The 23,002-nt window shown below is 42.7% G+C and overlaps 1 long non-coding RNA gene across 1 annotated transcript; it reads left to right on the top strand.

The window, feature by feature from the left end:
* Positions 1 to 5,920: 5,920 nt before the first annotated feature.
* LOC123002107 (uncharacterized) lies at positions 5,921 to 20,576 on the top strand. Its single transcript, XR_006411656.3, has 3 exons — positions 5,921 to 6,223; positions 7,526 to 7,576; positions 20,224 to 20,576. It is a non-coding gene; the product is annotated as an uncharacterized LOC123002107 (long non-coding RNA).
* Positions 20,577 to 23,002: the final 2,426 nt, after the last annotated feature.

Genomic DNA, 23,002 nt, shown 5'->3' with positions numbered 1-23,002 from the left:
AGAGAGATGGGGGTCACTTCTAGGCTCTTTAATGGAGAGACAGGCCCAGGGATGGAAAGAAGCCCAGGAGCGGAATGGCCATGGGCTGATGTGGGAAGATGGATGAGCCTAGTCAGCCTCTTTGTGTAATGACTCCCTCCTTTCTCTGTTCCCCTTCTCATGCTGGGATCAAAAGGAGCCAATCAGGTGGTTGTGTTGTTTCAGTGGCTGAGTAAGCGAGGCCCCCTCCACCACTCTTGGCCACAGTGTCCTGGAGTACTTCCTATCTGTGAAGAGGAGGGCTTGGGAGGAAAACTGACCTGTTGTCCAGAGCCTGATAACAGAACAGAATTGAAGTCATATTTCAAAGGACCCAAGGGAACTAGGGTGGGGGAAGGACTGTTACAAATGATGAGCAGAATTTTGTAGACCCCAGCAGATATTTACCAGCTGTATCTTTAAAGAAGGATTAATCTTGGTCTTCCCCAATGTTCCAAGGTTCTTCTGCCTGACCTTACACACTTAAAAAGAGAGGCCATATATCTTCTCTAGACTATATTCTTGGAATAGTAGACCAGGAGAATTAGGAAAAAATAGCCCAAGTTAAATCAGACATATAATTATAAATCATAGACCTTGGGTGTAAGGGGCCTTGAAGGTTTTCTAATTAACTAGATGCTAGCCCATGCATTTCAACTATAACAGTATAGATAACACACTGCCTCTTTTTGAGCACTTCTAGCAACAGGGAATTCAGAACACCCTAAGGTAGGCTGGGCCAGCCTTGGACAGTTCTGATTGTCAGAGATTGTTGTAAGAAATCTGATTTTCTGGACTTTTCACCTATTGATGCTTGCTTTTCTGGGAGAATAACTCCAGTCCTTTGCATGCAAGACCTAAAATCTGTGGGTAACTCTGTTGGTCTTTTCAGAACTGAATACCCCAAGTTTTCAATGTTTGTTTTATTCACTTGGTGTCAGGCCTCTTAACTCTGCTAGCCATTCTTCTCCAAGGAGGTTTCAATTTGATAGTGTTTCTCTGCGTAGTACCCAGCACGGTCTACTCAGCACAAAGAAGAGCAAGAGGATCACTTCCTTTATGATAGAGTCGTCACTTCTGAGAGCACGTCTTAAGATCACATTGGCTTTGGGTTCATCATCAATTAAACACAAGCTGCTGCTGCCTCTGTGCTCATCACTGGTTTTTAAAATGCAACCAACTATAATTACCTATCATATGTCACAGGGGCCATAGTCCCAAAGTGTTAAGAAACAAAGAAGGGTTGGCTTTTAGATGACATCAGAGAGCAAACAGAGCCTGCTGGACAGAGGGTAGTGCAACTTCACATAGACAGCCCGGTATGTACCGAGGACAGAAGCCCTCTTCAGTCTCAGTGCAAGACAAATTACAAGAATTGGCCTTTTGAGTTCCTCACCAGGAAGGGGAGGAAAGTACTAGGAACTCTAAGTGGTGGCTGTGACTCAGACACTTTTTGTTGGTGAGCAGGGCATGAAGACAAGGGACTGAGGCGTCATTCTGAAGGTGAGTCCTTACAAGAGCCAGGGGATGACATTAAAAGTGTTGTGACATTATTCTGACCACAAAACAAAACAGCTGAGAGACTGGAAAGCAAATTGTTTTTGGTGGTCTGATCATGGAAAATGGTGGAAGCTGAGTTTTCAATCACTCAGGCACAGTTTTCCTGGCTTTATCCTATCTGGTCTTTCAAGGAGCTACAGGGGGTGTTTGTCAACATGCACTAGGGCAGATCCTCACACTGAAAATTTATTAAAGTTGGCCCATTTTCTCAGACTGAGAAAATTTGAGGCCTGAAATCTGTTATCTATCCCTCCTAGTTTCCTGTCATCTGCTGATTTAATAAACATACCACCACTGTCCTTGTCTAAGTCATGCAAATGTTTCGTAGAGCGTGCCAAGGACAAATAGTTCTATGGCAGGATCTAAAAGCCTCCCTTCAGGTTGACAGCCGTCTATTAATCACAACTGTGTGAGGACAGCCATCCAAGTGCTTACTAGTCTATCCAATGGTACCAGCATTTAGCTCAAATTTCTAAATCTTGTTCAAGGGATCTAATGAGAGACCCCGTCAGATGCTTTGCTGCAGTGCAATTTAGTATGTGTTTTTGCAATTATCTGTGCCAAAAGCAGAAGGAGGGTAGACGGTGTGATCTATTCTCAGTGAACGCATTCTGACTCTTGGTGACACTGTTTTCCTTTCAAGGCGTGTCCACAAACCATCTCCCTTAAAACCCACTTCAAAATTGTTTTAGAGATTGTCGTCAAGCCTATTGGTTTTCAGTTTATGGAGCCTTTTTCCTACCCTTTTTTGAAAACTGGGAAAATGTTGAGTCCTCTCCAGCCTACTGACACTTCTCTCATTCTCCATAGTTGTTCAGAAAGTATCTGTAGCATTTCAGCTCTCATTATTTCTATAAGATTCTGGTGGCATAATATGTGTAGACCCAGAGATTTGAACTCACTGAGGGCAATGAGGTGTGTTATAATAACCAGCTTTGGCTTATCTTACAATGTGTGCATTCTCTTTTCTTTTTCTTTTCTTTTTTTTTTTTTTAAGATTTATTTATTTATTTGACAGAGAGAGAGACAGCCAGCGAGAGAGGGAACAAGCAGGGGGAGTGGGAAAGGAAGAAACAGGCTTCCAGCGGAGGAGCCTGATGTGGAGCTCAATCCCAGAACGCTGGGATCATGCCCTGAGCTGAAGGCAGACGCTTAACGACTGAGCCACCCAGGCGCCCCGTGCATTCTCTTTTCTTACATGAAGATTGATCTCCTTAAGATGAAATAGGAGGAAAAAAGTGAACAGGAGCCAAGTAGTTCTATTTCTATCCATGATCAATTAACACGAACCTCTGCCCCAAACATGAAGACTTCCTTATTCTTCTTGCCTTCGATACACTCTTTAAATGTCATTTTTATCATTTTATCATTGACATTTATCAGTGCTAAAACCCAGAAAAGTGCTTATACAGTTCTTATAGGTATCTGACATCATGTTATTGAAAAAATTGTGCAAATGTCTTCCAGAGCCACCCAATCCCTGTGGGACCCAGCTGTCTTTAGCTGATTTGGGGGGTCTGAAAGATCCTACCCCATGTATAGAAGAAGTACAGCTTTTCTACAATGACTGCCATCATTTTCTCAAGCTGATGTGGGTGGGTGTCTGTTCTTTATCATAACCAAACAAGCCTAACCAGAACTAGTAGCAACCATTCATCCATCCAGTGAAGTTTCTGAGAGCTGTGTGCCAGGGTCCCCTGAAACTGTCTAAGACTAAAATCCCTCCCTCCTTATTCTGGCATTTTTCCTCTTAAAAATCCCACAATTCAAGTTTTGACTACCCGTAACTTCTCCATCTTCAAAATACAATGTCACCTGATGTCCATTGTACATATTTGCTCTATGCTGTCTAGGAGTCTTATGTCCTTTCATATGAGCTTCTAATATTCTGTATCTGTGCTGTCCCACATGGGAGCCACTAGCTTTCTGTGGTATTGAACAGCACAGATACAGAACATTCCCATGATCCTAGAGTTCTGTTGGACAGCACTGCTGTAGCTATTCTCGAGCCCTTTGGAATTCTCAAGCAGGAAAACTGGGTGCGTTAGGCACACACAGAGCTGGCACTTGCCAATGGTCCTTACAGGCCATTGGAATCCCATCTATGGGAAGGCTTTATTGCGGTGGGCTCTTGAGGCTGTCACTTTTAAGGTAGTCTGTGTGCTTGGTTTGGTCATTCCTTTAGAGGCAAGTGATTATAATGAGCATCAGCTCCTTGGGTTCCCCAAGGAACCATGGGTTGCATATCAGTGTGAGCAAATATTCCCCAGATCCCATTGGTGGGCATTGTCGTTTACCATGCCTAACGAAATGCTGGCACCTGCTGACACTCAGAAAGTTTGCCTGAATGAACAAATGAATGAAGAGAGGTTTCTTTAGTCCCTGAAAAGCCAAAGTCTCTCTGCTTCCATGCCATAGAGAGTGTCAGAGGCAGACTGGAATGAGGTTACAGAGGAAGGAAGTATAGAGAAGGAAGGAAGAAGATGAGAAAGAGAAGAAAGAAGAATCACAGCAGAGAGAGAGAGAGGCACAGCATCTTAAACCTAAAAAGGAATCCAGAGTCCAATTGGCCTCACTCCTCATGTAGCCCATGAAATATGAGCATTTCATTTGGCATTTAATACAAATCTGCTGGAAAAAAATGAAGCAATGAGGTCGAAAGACATAGGTTAAGAGACTTGTCTAGAGTTACAAAGCTAGTGAGTGTCAGAGCAAGGGCTAGAAGCCAGCCCACCTATCCAGTGATTTCCCACCATCCTGGGGTGGCTGAGGGAGGAAGGAGAAGAGTGGGAGCTTGGGCAAGGGAGGAGAATAGGGTGGGGTGAGGGCAACCTGAGGGGAGGGAGAAAAGGTGAATGTGTCTGTCAGCTGTCAGCCTCCCTTGTGACTTTATTTGAAGCAGAAAAAGGTTCCATAGTCGCTTCACTTACTCGATCTGAACTTCATGGTTTCCCCATCCCAACAGAGACTTCTAGCTGGCGGGAGACTCGCTAGACTGCACTATGCCACAGTGAGCTGCGTGACCCCAGGAGAAGCACTGCTTGACTCACTTACATGACCAGGTCGCATTTATTTAGTAACCACTGGTCCCTCATAAGTTTGGTCCAGATCCAAACTGATTTCTGAAGCAACTTGGTGTTCCTTAAAGTTCACCTACACTAGAATATGAAAACACACTGAAGCAGAATTTGGCCAGGATTTTAAACAGAGCTCTCAGGCAACTTTGTCACATCCACTACCCACCCCCCCCCCCCCCGGCAATTGATCCTTTGACAATCAAGTCCTGGAGCAGATTTTTGAAAATGGTTCACATTCCCTTTACTTCTCCTCTCTAGAAAACTCTCCAGGTCAAGAACTTTGGCATCGGAGGAGGGAGTTGGAGGTCATACAGAACTGATTTCAAATGCAAGCTGTCACATCGTTATGCTACCCTGTGGAGGGAACTTATGTTCTCTGATACGACTTTGATAGTAAGAGTAACCTGGGAAGACGGTGGAGACAGTCATTATCATGTGGGGCCACAGTGCCTGGAAAACATCACGTGACCAACATATGTTAATTACATGTGTGGCTCAGAGTGAGGAGCCCTGGGTTTGAATCCTACCACCCTCTCCTTTGCAGCAGTGTGACCTGGGGGCATGTTGGTGGATTTCTTTCTGTCTTGGCTTTCTTATCTGTATCACAGGATTAGGAATTGAGATAATGCGTGTAGAACGCTTAGCACAGAACCTGGCATGTGATATAAACATCGGCTATCACTACGACCTCCTAACGTCCTGTGGTTTCTTTATCTACACTGCATTGTCCTAGGGGGCACCAAGCAAGCTGGTTTAAAATCCTTGGTCAAAAACATCTGCCAAGTGGCAGCATTCACACCACACTTGGCGATAAATGTCCTAACTCCCACACAGCTTCAGCTGGGCTAAGTGAGGCCAGCATCAGGTTTTATGGGTCTGACGAAGATGTTTGAAATATTGTAGGAGACTGTCAAAGAATACTTAGACCCACTCCGAAAAGGGGCCGTTCTTAATTTTCATCTTTCCTGCAAGTCAGAAAGATATATACTCCCCAAATAAAGGCAGTTTCCTCGTCCTGAAGTTATGGCAGCTTGGTCATACAATAAACAGCACCCTGTCATAAGGACCGCATAAAACATGGTCTGACAGTTCTTTAAAAGTAAAAAGAAACACGACTGCAGCCGATGACCTTTCCTCCGAGGGCACAGCTGTTTTGTGTGGTTGGAGGGACCCGTGGTTTCATACTTAGGGGCTACGATATATGACTGGCTTTTCACAAAGTGTTTCCATGAGAAATTACAGTACGTTCTAAGGGGAGCGCCAAGTGTGCTGCGTTCGCATTAGGCAGGAGCACTGTTTTTCTCCCCTCTTGATGTTTTCCAAATGACATCGTGCTGAACACTTGTGATTAGAAACTTCTTTTGTAGCTGAAGTGTAAGCGGTCTCGGGAATACTGGGGGATCTTCGATTTCCTGGGGGATTTCAATTATGGGACTTTTGTCGGGTTGGTGGGTCGGCGCCTTGGAGGACTTCTGCATTTATGAGGAGTTACTCAAAGCCCAGTGCTTCTGTGGGTGAGGACTGGAAATCTCTGGAGAAAATGTAAAATAATAGCTTTGTTAGAGATGGTAGGTGATTTCCATTTTCTTGAAAAATGTTTATTCCTCCTGTAAAATGTTATTTGTGCAATGCATTGAAATGATAATGAAAAAGTGATGTCTGCAATTTCTAATTGTGCATGTGTTGTGTGGGTGAGAATGGATGTTTTTCTTCCTTTGCTTGTTTTCCAAGTTATCTTTAACATGTTTTATTTACTTCATAATGAAATTAAAAAGAAGGGTTGCATCTCCATTTCATTTTTTGACTTCCCCCTAGGTATTGGTGATTACTGAAACATTCCTGTTAAAGGACCCGATCCCCACCACCCCCAATTTCTATCCTCTAAATTCAAATAATAAGTCCTTTGAGATGGGAGTTTGGCAGCCTCTCCGCAGGGTGGGGTGGAGTATATGCCAATTACTGATGGCTGTCGTTCCAATATAAAAATGTGCTCTCCTTGCACGTATCCCAAACCCTGCTACTGACCTGCCAACAGCAGGGCACTGAGTGCAAGTCCCAGTACGGTGGGAGATTTGTTCTGATTTATCTGTGCTCTCTCACCTCGTCCCCTGAGTGACCAAAGTTGGGCATAGGCAAAATGGCTGGCTTGGTTTAGAAATATAAGCAGAGACCCTGAAACAGTTGACTTATTGGTAATTAGACCACACTGGTATTGAACCCATGACCTCAGTCTCATTAGAGCTGCATTTGGGCCAACTGAGTTGACCAGAAACAGATTCAAAACAGTGAGTGATAGAGGTCTTTGGTGCAGGGTCAAAGGCCTACTTACGCTACCCAATATCATAAGTGGATTCTTACTCTGCTGTGTTAAAGGAGCAGCTGCAGATGAAAATGGCCATATGGAGAGGTCACTGCGCTCTGTTTCATAGATGTGGCTAGTGTGGCATTGCTAATCTGGCCGACTCCCCTGCTTCAGCTGCATCTCCTTGTAACTCAAGGGTTAACAGAGAGACAAGTGTTTTAGCGGGACACTCCCCCCTTTCAGTTGCTAATGGCTACTAGTAACAAAAACACAGGGATTAAAGCCCATTTCTTTAGGAATGATTTCCTTTGAAATGACACTCTTCGATTTAAAAATATCCATGGTTAATCATTATTTTCACTCTTTTGCTTTTCAAGGAGATCTAAAAACAGTTGATTTGTCTTCGTTTCGTGTAGAAAAGGAATCCGTTTCCCAGTGGTGGAGCAGGATAAATGGAAAAGGCAGAACAGAAGAATGATGAGAGACACTATGTGTGAAAGCAATGAAATGGAATAGAAAGAGACTCCAAATATAACAGAATTTTTTATGTGATAACACTGTCTTTCAGGTCAGTGGGAAGAGAGTGAATTACCTGAGAATGACTGGCCATTTAATAAAGGTAGGTTTCTGCTTCAGACCACACCCAAAATAAAGATTTAAATGTGAAAAAAAAAAAAAAAAGCAACTTTACAGTTCTAAAAAATAATGAAGTAAATTTTTATAATCTTGGAAAGCCTTTCTAAGTGTGCTGGAAAGTACAAAAATCATAAAGAAAAATACAGAATAATTTGACTCCACAAAAATTTATCATGAAAACTTATACTGAGTAATATTAAAAAGCAAACAGGGAGACAATATTTTTGGTGCAAATGAAAGAGTTAATCACAAGATATTTATGATGCAAGTGGAAGATTTAATAATAAAGCATTTAGAAATCAACAAGAAAAAGAGGAACAAGTTAGTACAAAGCAGGCAAAAGAAATGAACATCACTTTACATAAGAAGAAATGTAAATAAATGGCCAGTGAACCCATGAAAAATATATTTAACCTCTCTGGCAAATGTCAAGAATTGCACATTTTAAACAGCTGAAAGTTAATTTTTCTTCCAAAAAATTGGCAAAGATAAAAATAAAAATGCTGGCAGTGTTGCAGGGGAATTAGTGCTTGTTTTTATATCACTTGTGGCCATGTAAATTGCTATAACTTTTCTCAAGGGATATTTGGCAATACACAGAAGAAAAGCCTTATGATTTTACTGTGCTGTGACCCAGAAATTCTACTTGTAGGAATCAGTCTGAAAGGAATAATCATGGATATGTGCGAAGATTTTGCTTTTAGAACGTTGATCAAAGCTTCTATATAATAACCAAAATTGGACACAGCTTAAGTCCCTGACAATGGAGAATCAGTTAAATGTATCCTGATGTATGGTGTATGATGGAACTTCGAGTAACTTTATCATGTAGAAAAAAAATATATGTCATGTCATGGAAAAACATTCACTATCCTCTTGTTCAGAAAACAAGTAGCTTTAAAAGTGCAGTGTTATAAAGTTATATGTTACATATGCATTGGAAAAGATGGTAGAATAATATATATCATATATATCAAACTATTAAAATACTTTTCTGTAGCCATAGGAATAACAGATAATTAAAAAATGTCTCCTTTTATCAGTTTTTTGTTTTAGAGTAAACATGTATTACTTGGAGAATAAAAGATAAAGCAATATATTTTGTTTCAGATATCATAGGTGGCACAGTTTCATCCTGGAGATTAAATGGGATAATGTATAAGAAAGTTCCTAACATAGGATTAGAAAGATAAGGAGGCCTTGGTACTCAAGATTTGAATTTGAATCTAAAAAGTTACCATATAGTCCAAGAACTTCTAGCACTCTCTGTCAAAGATTCACTTCCCTAGTTGGTGGATTGAATGAGTCCCAACCCACTCTCTGTTTCTTTTGCTTTGTAGCTAGACTTTCTATTTTAATGGTTCAAACATATCTCCGTAAGATATCAGGGAAGGAATAGACAAAAAAATAAATTCCAGCCTGTCATTTTTAAAAAAGATTTTATTTATGAGAGAAAGAGCATGAGCAGAGGGAGAGGGAGAAGCACACTCCCCACTGAGCAGGGAGTCCTCCTCAGGGCTTGATCCCAGGACACTGGGATCATGACCTGAGCTGAAGGCAGATGCTTCACTGACTGAGCCACCTCCAGCCAGTCATTTTAAGATGATTTCTATCGTATTCATCTTCTCCACTATACTGGGAGGCATGCTGAACTGTGATCCTTTCTTTAAGGTGAGCTGAAGCAATGGGTCTTCCTTTACAAGCATCCCTGGACTCCAGAGCAGTTGCTGTATTATCTACCATGCTATGCAAAAATAGAAATTATGTACATGCAACCAAAACATCAAAGCAAAGCCCAAAGCTTATGACCTATGGATCAATTCTGGAACCCCTGGGATGCTTTGGATGACAGGAGGGAGAGAAGTGTTTGGCAGGTGAAGTGTGTGCTCAGACGGTGGGTGGCACGGGGTTGGAGGATAGCATTGGATTGTTCTGGAGCCTGGTTCCCTGTTAGCACCATGGATTTACATCTGGGTGCATGGGAAATAAAAGAACTACACAGGGGAATGGAAAAGAGTGCTCTGCATAAAGGATCACTTTAAGATTTGGCGTATAACACAGCACTAATGTAGGATCATTTGATAGACCTTTTCACTAAAGGGTGTGTGTGTGTGTGTGTGTGTGTGTGTGTGTGTGTGTGCGCGCGCGCGAGCGTGTGCTCACAGGGTAGGCTAATGGTTCCTGTAGGTGGATGTTCGGAATTAGAGTAAGGTTTTTCTTTATATCCGTGGAGGATGGTGTTGCTACATTGCTGACATTCAAAGGACACAATGGCAATCCTTTTGGTGACATTAAAGGGGCAGAGAAAGAGGATGGAAAAAAATATGGAGGTGAACTCCATCCTGAAGCCGTCAGGGCTTAGTATGGTGTATTGTAAAATCCCTGCAGAGGTCCCAAGACAGAATTTGGGGGAACTTGTTAGGAAGTTGGATATTCTGTTAGAGCAAGTAGGGTGGAAAAACTCAGCAAGATATGGATTGCAACTATTAATGTAACTTCCCTTTAAGCCCAGAGCTTGAGTGCCCTGGGACAATGTGTCTTACATAGACAAGTGTTCATTTCTATGATTAATTCAGCTGGCTAGCACTTGGTACTAATGAGACCAAGGCCAAGGCTATTGGCTCTATCCCCATAGGAGCTGTTAGCGTCTCATGGCTCTAAAACTGAGGTGACACCCTTCACCCTTGCACATAGTGGGGATTGGGTGAGAAAGTATGATGTCGAGTCCACTTTGAATGCTTTTTCAACCCCCACGTTTTTCCCTTTAACACGATGCCACCACTCTGAATACACTTGTGGTTGGGATTTTGTAACGTGACAATCTAATCAATGATATTGTCTCCAGAGCCACATTGCACTTGAAGAGCAGAGGCTGCCCAAATTAGAGACATCACAGGTTATTCTGCTGCTAGTTACTTCAATGATTATAGGTTGCTGTACCAATTGGTTTTCACAGACAAATGCAGTTTGAAAGAAACCATACCCAGGTCACCGTGCTGCCTGAGTTTGGGATCTTGCATAAAACAAGCCTACATTCTTTCTCCACCTCCCAAGGAGGAGTTGGCAATTTGTAGCCATATTCGTTTGGAAAGGAATCCAATTGGATGTTTTGCCTGGGTCCCCTAGATCCTCTGTCTTGAAGTGTTCCATCACTTCAGTCAGAAGCCTTTCATCCTGAGCTTTAATTACCCCCACACCCTTCCAATCTCTGTATTTATCAGGCGTGTATGAGTTGTAAGTAACGGAAACTCAACTGAAACCATCTTTATTTATCATCTCACATACCTGGGAAGCTACCAGGTTTGTTCACAGAATTTAAAAAAGAGCTGCAGAGATTGAAGTCTAAGAAGTTGGGACTGGGACACAACTCTAACCAGACACCTTTCACTTTCTTTCTTTCTCTTCTTCTCCTCTTGGCTTCTTTCTGAGAAAGATTCCCTCTGTGTTGTAGCCAGCATCCCCAAATGCACATTCTCCTGGGTTAGCAAACACAGCCAGAATCTTTAAGGTAATCCAAGAGAAGGGCTCTCCTATGTCCATTTCTTAGACCAAACATTGTTTGCTGAGGGATTAAAGTACTAAGATTGACTGGGTCTAGGTCATGTGTCCATTCCTCTAGCTTGTGTGTATCGTGTTGAAGGCTGGGGGAAACAGGGAAATTGTGTAAAAAATAAATAAATAAATAAACTGTGCCAATCTAAGAAAAATAGTTACTGCAGTTCTTAACCTTCCCTAAGACTTAACTGGTCAGTCTCATCTGCTTAGAGCCCAAAAAAATGGTGGAATCTTGTGAAGGAGCCCAGAGTAATCAAGTCAGAGGAGAAATGAAGTCTTTTTTTGATAAATTTGGAATTTAATTTTTATATTGTCATCAGGACTATCATTTAGGTCCATCTTTAATAGATAAGGAAAATAATTCACAGTTAATTGAAGTGAATTGTCTAAGCCAAATTGGCCAATAGGTGGATAACTGGACAAAAAACCCAAAGCTCCTTCATCCTTTCTGTGTTGGCCTGCTTTCGACAGACTGGTCATTGAACTCATTACTGACTTTAGTGGTGGGAATTTCAAAGAGAAGATGAAGGTCAGCTTCGATGGTCTTTAAATCCCATTACTAGGGCAAATCTTTTTTCTTGCCTCTAGGTCAGTGGGCACATCTGCTTCTAGAGGTAAATGGAATACGTAGAGCCAGTTGGTTATGGACCTTGGACTCAGTAAATCCAGGCCTCTTTGTCTTCTTGGTCATGGGGACTTTCTGGGACCTGTGTCACAGTATCTGCTCAGAAGGAAAAGAAGGCAGAGATCAAAATTCAAACCCAGTCTGGGTTTCCCTTCTACCTAAGATGTAAATAGCCACAGAGAACATTGCTGCCCTAATAATGAGAAAAAGCTGGAGATTCAATAAAATCGTGACTTTTTTTTGAGCCCATTAGAGAGCTAAGGTCATAGGGTGACCCAAATTGAACCACACTGTTGGAAGGTAGTAAGCCCCTGCCAGGAGACGTGGGGAGACATGAAAAGGTAGCAGCCATAAACGACTGAAATTTGTAAGCAAATTCTTATAGACCAAGTGTGGGCTGACCTTGCTTGTTCCTTATTTGACCACTGACAGTTTGCTGGGCACTGAGCAGAGTAGGGACCGATCCAAAATGGTCAGCCTGCTTTTGACCCTTTTCCTTCTACAGTACTGGAAGGTGGGTATATTGGTTCTTGATTGCTATGTAACAAATTACCCCTTAAACTGCCCCTTTAAGCAGCTTAAAACACCAAACATTTATTATCTCAGTTTCTGTGAGTCAGGAATCCTGATGCAGCTTAGCCAGGGATTTCTGGCCCGGGGTCTCTCAAAAGGTTGCAAAGAAGCCATGGATCATGGCTCTGATCATCTCAAAGCATGCCTGGGCAAGGGTCACCCACGCTCATGCACCCAGGGCTTAGGTCCCTATTGGCAGTTGGTTAGAAGCAGAAGTTTCTTGCCACATGGGGTCTCCATAGGACAGCTCACAACATGGTAGCTGGCTCCCCTCCAAGTGAGTGGGTAAGTGAGAGAGCCAGAGAAGATAACCAAGAGGAAAGCCACAGGCTTTTTGTCACCTAATCTCAGAAGTGACATCCCATCATTTCTGCTGTCTTTTGTTCGTTAGGAGTGGGTCACTAGGACCATCTAAAACTCAAGGGAAGGGAATTATGCAGGAACATACCAGGAATCAGAGATCATTGGCGGCCATCTTAGTGGCTGCCTACCACACAGCAGAAGACTGTTTTTGGGGACCCACGGCTAACTATTATACCCTTGGGGTGGAAGGTGGTAAGTAGGAGTATTACAATGCCAAGTTTTGCAAGGACTGGAGCTTTGACAGGAAATTTGGAGCCATAAGTATCAAGGATTTGAGACTTGATTGGGTTAGGGTAGAAGGACACCAAGAATGAGAGAAGGAAGGAAACAAACACATGAGCCACATGCTTTATGTTATGTCATTAAATTCTCATACAAACCCCTGTAGAAGGTATTACCCCATTTTACAGATGAGGAAATTAAGGCCAGAGAGGTTAAGCATCTTTCTCAAGATTACAAAGATATGGTGGTGATGGTTGCACAACTCTGTAAATACACTAAAAATCACTGGATTGTACACTTAAGCCAACTGCATTCTATGATATGTAAATTACATTTCAATAAGCTACTAAAAAGAAAAAAAGAAGAAGACCACACAGGTGGTATGTGGGAGAATGGGAATTTCAGACTTAATTGTTTTCAGCTCTGTGTTAGTCAGCTCAGGCTTCCATAATAAAATGCCTCGGATTGGCGGGCTTCAACAGACTTTTCTTTTCCCATAGTTCTGGAGGTTAGCAGTCTACGATCCAGGTGTTGGCATGTTGGGTTTCTTCTGTGGCCTCTCTCCTTGGCTTACCGACGGCTGGCTTCTCCCTGTGCTGTGACACACTGTCTCTCTTCTGTATGTACCCATCCCTGGTTTCTTTTTGTCCAAATCCCCTCTTCTTATAAGCATCCAAGTGAGATTGGATTAGGACCCACCCTTATGGCCTCATTTTAACTTAATGACTTCTTTAAAAGCTTTGTCTCCAAATATGGTTATATCCTAAGTCAGTGGGTGTTAGAACTTCAATGTATGAATCATAATTCATAGGGAGGGGGGATGTAATTCAGCCCATAACAGACTCCAAAGCTTACGCTCTTTTGTATACACTTTTTCAGACAATAGAAGTCTATTGTATTTGTTAATGAGATCTGCTGATAAACATTATCCGGGCTTTATTAGTACAGTATTTGTTTTGTTCGCTTAAAACAGTATTGGGAAAATTCTAATTCATACAGATAAGTATTTGCAAATGGTAACAGTTGTAAATTAGCTCATATTGCAATCTCTAGATACTCTTCAGATAAATTGATACAAAGCCCAAAAGAGGAATAGTTGGATTTAAAACAAAAATTAAATTGAATGACTACCAATATTTAACATCTGTTAATATCATTTATCACAGAGAGAGAACTTAAATAAGAAGCATCCAGAAAGCATAAAAATTGCTAAAACTATTTTTAATGTGATGTTATCACGAGCCTTGTCATCTCTTTACTTGTTACTATACAACTAACGATGTACTGGGAGAACACATCCTCTGAGCGGACTCAGGGCAGCCTGCACTGTTGGAGCCTGGTACAGCCAATGCAAACTACAAGGACATACGTGTGCAATATTGCACAAGGAGACATGCATAGGCCTAGGTTTTTACAAAGTCCAGACACACAAGTTAACTTGTTGCTGTCCTGATGTGTTAAAACTTGACATAGAAGACATTTGAGAATGCATTTTAATTTTTTTAAAGGTAAAAATAATTTTTAGAGATACTCAAAACTGAGGCGCCTGCGTGGCTCAGTCGGTTAAGCATCTGCCTTCGGCTCAGGTCATGAATAATCCCAGGGTCCTGGGCTGGAGCCCTGCGTCGGGCTCCCTGCTCAGTGGAGAGTCTGCTTCTCCCTCTCCCTCTGTCCCCTGCTTGTGCTCTCTCTCTCAAATGAATAAATAAAAGGCTTAAAAAAATAAAGACAGTTGAATCAAACTTTTGTGGGACCCCAGTGCAACTTAGGGTTCAGGAGTACACAGTTTGGAACTACCTGCAATATATCCTAAGGCACCTCACAGCCCCCTGGGTCATGGGCAACTGACCAGGGGACCCGTCTGACACAGACACCATGGGCAGCTGGCTGTGGCTTCTATAGACAAGACCCTGGCTGCTGGGCTTCTACCAGCTGCATCCAGAATGGGAGGCCCACCCAAGGAAACACCGGGAATGTGCTGGAAGGAAAAACTCCAGGACAATGTGAACTAAACACTCCATTCTGGGTTAACAAACCCACGGATTTAAAGAGTGACTTGAGAATCCCTCCTATCTACTCTCCAGATCAACCACAAACCTTAGCATTCCTCAGGAAGAATCGAATGTCACTTAAACTGCCTTTTTGTCTGCTTCCTCCCTCAATTAGAGAAGCCTTTGTAGCGCTGAGACCAAATGAGTCCATAAAAAGGGCTTAGTTACCATTTGGCACTCAGATGAAGCCAGAGTCTCTCACTCTCTCCCTGGTTCTCATTTATTCCCCCTCCACACCCCACTCGCTTGTCTTTTAAGCCAATTAAGGGAACGGCAGATTTTGTTCAAGTGCCGCAAAAGTTGTTCTTTTTTGAGTATTGAGTTTTTCAATCAACAAGGACAGGCCAGTCGAGATCCCTTTATCTCAAAGCAAACAAAAGCTAATGAGGGAGGGGGGAGAACTGGGGGAAGGAGCAAGGACATTCTGGAAGCTTTAGTAATTCTTTGGAGGAGACAGCATGATTTCATGCAGACTGAATTTTATGGACTGAATCATTTCGGTCAAGAGTCTCCCCCATCACACAGTTCTTATCCACTGGGTGGCAACAGAGAGCCGTGTATGCCTTTGTTCCTCTTCTGAGATAACTTCACCTCTTACCTTGCTGAAGTTGAAAATCCCCTCTGTTTATCGAATGGAAGAATACCAGGAATTTTGCTTAAGAAATGTCTGATTCTTGGCCATTTAGACCCTCCCTTCCCACCCTCTGCCCTGATCCTACAACTGGAGCCACATCTGTTCTCTTCATTACTATACTTGGTATATACTGTCACTCATGTTTTCGCCTCCGGGAGAAACTGCCAAGCAACATTTTCCTCTTTCTCTTTTATACAAGAGGTTTTGTTGTTCTTTGAAAATCTTTTTTTTTTTTTTTTTTTTTTTTTTTTGTGGTTTGTTTCCAATTGAGAAGAACTAAGTAGCCAGCCTCGCTGGGTATGAAACTGTTTGCCACCTACCCGCAGACAACAGTTTGACCTGGCCCTGTCAGACTCTAGGCTGAGGGGCTCCTGCCTTGGGAACGTCGTTCCCTCCTGGCTTAGTCTGATTACTGAGGGGGCAACACGGGGTTTTGTGGGAGGTGTGGGAGAAGAGCCGGGAGGCTCAAATGCCTTCCTGCTCATGGAAGAGAAAGCTCGAGTTAAAAAGGGTATACCAAGGCCTGTGGGTGTTGATGCTGTCCTGGGATTTAATTCATGATGTTGTTCTAAAAACAGAAAAATTGCTGAGAGGCAGCTGCAGCAAGATGGGGACAGAGAAAAAACAGGGGCTTCGTTTCGTAGCCACACGGCAAGTCTGAAACAGAAAGCCCTTTGGTTCTGTGTGCGATGGGTACGTGGAGGTGCTACTGGCTTGCCTATCGTTTAGGAGAGGAGAGAAGGGAAAAGAGAAAGAAGAAAGAGAAGACAAGAAAGAAGAAGGAGAAAGTCTGGAAGAATGATGGAACGTTCTCACGATGCAGCTTGCCTGATGATGCTTTGAAGACAACCCTAGCTGGAACCCCCAGAGCCTTCTGCTTTGGGGTCAGGGGCCACTTACCTGGCTCTCTGTCCGGGGTGTGTGGGGGGCACGCCAAGCGCCAGATTCTGACCACTGGGAAGTCAAGGTGGCCAGTCTGGCTGGGGGAATCCAAATGGCTGATGGCTGAGCAGATCGAGAGTCCCTTGGCCTGGGGCTCGGAGCGGGAGCCCAGAGAATGCCCGAAAGCAGTGTCTGCTTAGCTGGGGACTGACCTAGGTAGTGCGAGTTCCCTTAGATCTTGAAACTACTGCATATGGTATCAGCCACTGATGGTCCCTGCAGCCTGGAGCTGAGGGAAGGGTCCGGGCCAGCAGGTGGGCAGCTGGCTGAGGAGGGGTGGGTGAGCAAGAGAGAGGGGGAGAGGAGAATGCCGGGGTGCGAATATTCAGGAGAGGCCCAGATTGTTCAAGGCATGGACTTCCCTGGGGACAACTGTTGAATCAAATTGAATATAATCTCATATTGGATCAAATAACACTACTTTGTATTTATATAACCTCATATAACAAAACGAAAGTGTGTTCTTGGCAATGAGCGTATTGAAAGACAAGAGAGGGAACTCTTGAGAGATGACAGAATTCGGTCTGCTTTTGGATCAAATAAGAAATCGTTTTTTCTAGTTAAAGGCCAATGATACCCATTTATTGTGTTTGGAGCATTTTAGATTTTCTGAATGTTTTGGCGGCCAACGTTTCTTCATTTCATGATGAGTAACACCGAGGTTAGGGATGATAGAAACTGTGTTTCTCAGACCATTTGATATTCCTGACTTGATCACTGAATTATTTTTGTTTGCCTCAACCCTCAGGAAAAAGAATACTATAGATTTGTTCAAGACTTAACATGTTCTGAAGCTTAGTCATACTCACTACCTGCCCTGCTTCATACAGAGGCTGTGAGGTAGGGAGGGCACCCTTAGCAGTCATCGTTCACTAGGTACAAGTATTTTGGCCCAGAAACAATTGAGTGGCTGATGTGCAGTCTCCGGGAAGATGCTAAAAAGAGTAGGGCAGATGTCAGGTCTCCTGGGTCCCAATCTAGTGTTTTACTTTTTAGCTTGACCTTTTCATTTTTACATATTTTACAAGATAATATATTTATGTTCATAAGATGCTTTAGGAAGTATGTCTTACTTATTTTACTTTTTAGCTTCGTAGTTATTAACTTCTATACTTAACTCTAAGTGACAGCAGAAAATGTGACATCGGAAAAATTGTCAAGAGGTCAGCAGTGGGAAAACTGTAGACTGATTCTATCTTCTCCCTTCTGGAGTAAGCCCCTAATATACGTGGTCCTGGCCCGGTATTGACTGCTTTCCTCCCGCTGTGACAGTTGTCTTGTTTATCTTAGACGTGGCTTTCATGCATCTTAAAATGATGAGAGAGTAAACAAAAAGAATTTCTGCTTAAGCAAAGGAATCTCATTGTTCCAAGCCAGAGGTTTTTACCTGATGATTAGAAGGGGGAATACTTTTTAAAGGAGAACCCACATCAGGTGTGATTATCTTGAAGAATTCTTTGAGTATGTCTTGATAATTTTCAGTGTAATGAGATTGGGAAATCTCTGAAGCCATACATCTATATCGGCAGGCGGCAAAATGGTTTCAAAACGCGTCTTCGAGCTAGCCACTTTTTGGTTGCTCTCCTTGTTCTAAATCACCCAGATATCCAGAGGGATTTAGAACTGGCCCTAATGGAACCTCAAGCAACAAGACTTCATTAGACTAACCCTCATTTAATCTTCTCCTGTAAGATATTCCTAACTCCGGGTCCCTTGGCAAAAGCCCTGAAGAAGTTTCATTTCAATAATATTGCTTTATATTTATATAACCTCTATATCTAAGGAGCTTAAAAACACTTATGGCCCATGCTTCATTACTTAGTTTAACCAAAAATAAAGTCAACCCATTTCATATTAACAAATTTAAGCTCTCCCTTTGGAGATAAGTAATAATCATAACACTTTGTCTCTATGACACATTTCTCTTCCACGAAGCTCAAAGTAATTTGAACAACTGAACTCCCAGAGAAAATAAAGAACAGATAAGGCAAGTGCTTGGTGTAAAGTAACCCAGCAAAACGGGGGCAGAGTGTAAATCACCCGACAGAACTTCTGACACTCCTGTCACCCCTCCGTTAACACTGGTCACAAGTATGGTGACAGTAAGCTTTAAAAAAAGTGGAAGGTGACTTCCCTGTTGCTGCTTTTTTGCTGTTCCCTGTTGCAAACCTGTGCAGTTTAATTCTTTTTTCTCCACTAAAGGGAAAAGTCTAAATCCTGCCTCTGCTTCTGGGTGTGAGGCTGCATTCTTTACCTTTCCATCCTGGCTAGCTCTCCTAAGGTTCGCAGAGACAGTGCAGAATGTTACATGTGGCCAAGTCCTAGTTACCCCGGTACTTTGGGGTGAGCATTTTAGTTCTTCGAGTCAAGTAGTTCAGTGAATGTCGCATAGTAAACCCTTCTCATTTCAGTGCTTGTTACATGTCCCTCTGAAGTCTGGAGCCACTGGTTGAATCAGTCTTTGATGGTTCAGGCTCTCAGAGTTCTCTGTCCAGACTGCGGCTCTTCGCTGTCAGACCTGCTGATACATCAAACGTGAGCAGTGGGAATGGCCCTGTTCTGATCTCTGGATGTACCCTGGAGAACCGCTGCGTGTTTGACGTTTACCTCTCCCTCGACCCCTTTTCTCTCTTCCCTTGGTCTGGTTCTTCCAGAGGCTTGGCTGAGTAACTCCTGAATTCACCACGGGTTTGCCATAGAAAGGGTACATAGGATGTGGGGACTGTCTGTGGGAGCCCGGGGGCACCGCAAGTTGCCCATCTGGGATTTCCATCCTTTGTATATTTCCCTTTTGCTCGTCTCTTGGGAAGACTCAGCATGCAGTTTGGGAAAGGTAGAACTTTGTATGGTTCTTTCTTTCTTCGTATGGTATGTCCTTCTATTGAAATATATTTGACATAGAACATTGTGTAAGTTGATGGCACAGAACATGTTGATTTGATACATTTCTATATTGCAATGTTATTGCCATTGTAGCATTAGTTAACACTTCTACCGCATCACATAATTATCATTTCTTTTTTAGTAGTGGCAATAATTAAGATCTAGTCTTTAAGCAAGTCTGACGTTTATATCCATATTGTATTTTTAAAACTGGCTTTTAATGCCAGATCTCATACCCTGTACTCTGGAGCTGCACAATTTCTGTATTTGTCATTGAATTTGGAATGGGGGGAACAATATATTTTCAGTCTCCTAGAAGAAACACTCCCGTACCCCCTAAGAGAAATCTGTCTCCTCAGTTCCCTTCAAAAATGTGAGCTCGTGCCTCAAACACAACCCAACAGGTAAATCCTTGGGGGAAGCACAGTGTAACTGGCCACTCTTGTGCTCTTAGGGTGGTTTTTCTTGCCCCAAAGTAGTCTGATTTAAGCTGAAGGGAAATGGAAGCTGAGAGATCAGTTGTCTGGAGACTCCAGGCTTCTTAGAGCAAATATTCCATAGCAGAGACCTCTGGGCTGCTTGGCGTAGATACGGCAACCTGAACTTGGCCCCCGTCTCAGAGCGCATATGGTGTTCCGAGTCAAGATCACACACAGCAGTATACCATACTGTGCATGGGGAAATATTTATGGGGTAATAAATGTGAGCAAAGCATGTTTGTGCTCTGTGCATAATTGGCAGTAGACTATGTAGATGAACTGATTTCTTATTTTCCCTTTCAGGGAGCTGTGGCCAAATGCCCTCTCAGACGTGCCTAGGAGCAAGATAGTCTTCAACTCCAGGGCAGGGGATGAGGCCGGGGAAACAGGCCACTGTTGAGATGTTCCGGGGTTTTTAGACAGAGAATTCAGAAAGGACATTTTCCGCATTTGAAACTATGTGATCATTCCAACGTTACTGCAATGTCATTACATTGTTATCATGCCTTTATTTTTAAAGAGCTCATACATAGAACAATAAAGAAAAATCTCAACAATTCCAAAGGTTAAATTTTCAAAATTTCACTTTTAGTAACTGTTGTACCATCAGTAGAGACGTGGATTTACTGACTAAAAGAAATTTTGGTATTTGAGCATAAATCTGTACATTTGTTGTGTAAATTTTTAAATAAAATTTAAAAATGAGGTTGCATTTCTTTTTGTGAAAGAAATCTCTTGTAGTTTTCCTGCCTGCTTGCTATTGTTATGTAGTGGGTAGATTTCTCTTCACATCCTTTTTGCATTATTGTAACAGACAAGTCTAAGACACTGTCTAATGTTAATTCTACACACTCCTGCCAATTATAATCAGAGCTAGTCAAAATAAACAAATTAAACAAATAAACATGTCAAAACATCTCTGAGTTAGCGAAAATAAGCCAAGTCTGAACTCTCCCAGTGTTTCGGCATAAATGATGGGCTGTGGGTTGTAAAACGCTCCATAACATTTTTTCACCTTTGCTAGGGGGAAGGTGGGTCAGTTTAGAATTACAGTGCAGTTCAACTTTGAGAAAGGGGTCTGTGACTGAAACCAAATCAAACCCAAATGTTGCTGGCTTCACCTAGGGTAGTAATGATCTGCCGCATGCTCTAAATGCTTTAAAAAAGAAAGAAGGAAAGAAAGGAAAAGCAGTTGATTTTTTGCTGATGTGATGCCAGAAACCCTAAATCACCAGAAAGGGTGAACACAACGCAGGTGAAAATATACCAAAGGCGGATGTACATTTCAATATGAAACATACTGTCACTGTGACATTTCCCAATCAGCACATTTAAAATACTAGGCAATTAAGTTAGAAAGCTCTATTGGCTTCAAGAAGGAACATAAAACATGACTTTGCTACCCAAGTAGGATATCTTGGCCAGAGCTATGCTTAAATAATGAGGGTATGAGGTAGAGGGGCGTGCGTGCGTGTGTGTGTGTGTGTGTGTGTGTGTGTGTAATGCTATGTTAACCTATAAAAATATGGGGAGAGGTTAGGGGAGAAGGCTGTCACTCTGGCAGGTGGTTCTCGTAAAAAGGTGATCTCTTGAAGTTCAAGAAATTTAAACGTATCTACACCCACTCCTGGGCAGCATGCCGCAAAGCAGGTGATTCGTGCAAACTCCTCTGTGCTGTTCATTCAACGAGTACCTATCTGGCACCAACTCCACGCCAGGCGCAGGGCAACGGAGATGAGCAGGGCTCAGTCTGTGCCTTCGAGGAACGCCCTTGGTCGCCACGGGGAAGTTGAAATGTTGGGTTTCAGGGGGATGTCAGTGATGGGCAGCAAGAAAGAGCAAGGGAAACCAGGCTCTGACATCTCTTGCTGTTCCAGCTTCACCTTTCACTTGTCAGGGAAGAGGATTCGGATAAGGTTATACTCCAAGGAGAGGGGCTTTGCACAGGAGTGAGAGGAGTGACATTGGAAAGGGGCTGGCGGTGGAAATCATTGTGCCTTTGAAATGTTGTTTTCTGAGGACAGTATATAGAATCTTGGTTATTAACAACCTCTCACAAGACAGTTATTTTTGGAGTGGCCTCTTAGGAGGCAACCTCTTGGAAGTGAACTCATTTATTTTGCGTCTCACTGTCCTGCCATTTCCTGCGGAGAGAGGGGAAAAGTGAAACCACATGTTTTGAGGAGCGAATGGAGGAAATCCCTCCGAAGACAAATGACGACTCCTCTCCCCTGGCAATTAGTCAAACCTGGGCTTCAGGCCAGCCCAGGTGTTCCCGACTGTGTATAAATTTGCCAAAGAACAATGAAAATAGCAGCTGATTGTGCTGACAGATTCTTCTGGTAATTTCCTGTTGTTTGGCATCTTCACGTTACTTTCCCACAATTATGGCTGCTGATGAAGTCTGGGGCCCTTCGAAGCAATTTTCTAACTCTCTCCTTGCCCCTTTCTGTCATCCCAGCAGCAAGCAGCCTCTTACCCTCAACCTAAAAGAAATGAAACAATCAGAATCTGAAACTGAGTTAAAAAATATTTCAGAGTTGTAGATTTTTCCCCTTTCCCAGATGTTTGAATTTAATCCCCTTGCAAAATGCATATTTTAATGAGTCTGAATTTAAAAGAGGGGAAAAATGATTTGCACCTGCATCATATAGAGTTTCTTGGCAACTGTAAACTGGGATTCAGGTTCCTTCAGATTCTCCAACGTACAAGCTGGAAGGTTTCCTTGTGTTGTCCATAAGTATCTAATCTCAATGAAGCGGGGTCAGCTGGTCCTGCTGTTGAAAGGCATTGGACTCCAGCCCAACACTGACCAAAAGGGGCAGCCCCAAATGGGATTGGGCGCCATTTTGATGGCCTCTGTCTAAACAAGCGCCTCTGCTCACCTACTGCCCCTGTACTCCCCCGCCCCATTCCCACTCCTCAGTTTAAGAAAATGAAACTACTATGATGTGTGGGTGGAAGTTATATTTGCACCCAAAGCATTTGGGGGTGAAATGAAAATAAGGGGAATGCCACAATTTTCTCAAATCTCCACATTATCCAATCTGTCAGGAAGCTATGCATATTTTCTTGGTTAGAG

Source organism: Ursus arctos, unplaced genomic scaffold (genome assembly GCF_023065955.2).
Source record: "Ursus arctos isolate Adak ecotype North America unplaced genomic scaffold, UrsArc2.0 scaffold_11, whole genome shotgun sequence".
NCBI classification, from domain to species: domain Eukaryota; kingdom Metazoa; phylum Chordata; class Mammalia; order Carnivora; family Ursidae; genus Ursus; species Ursus arctos.
The sequence above is the reverse complement of the archived record's forward strand: the minus strand, read 5'-3'. Positions and strand labels throughout refer to the sequence as shown.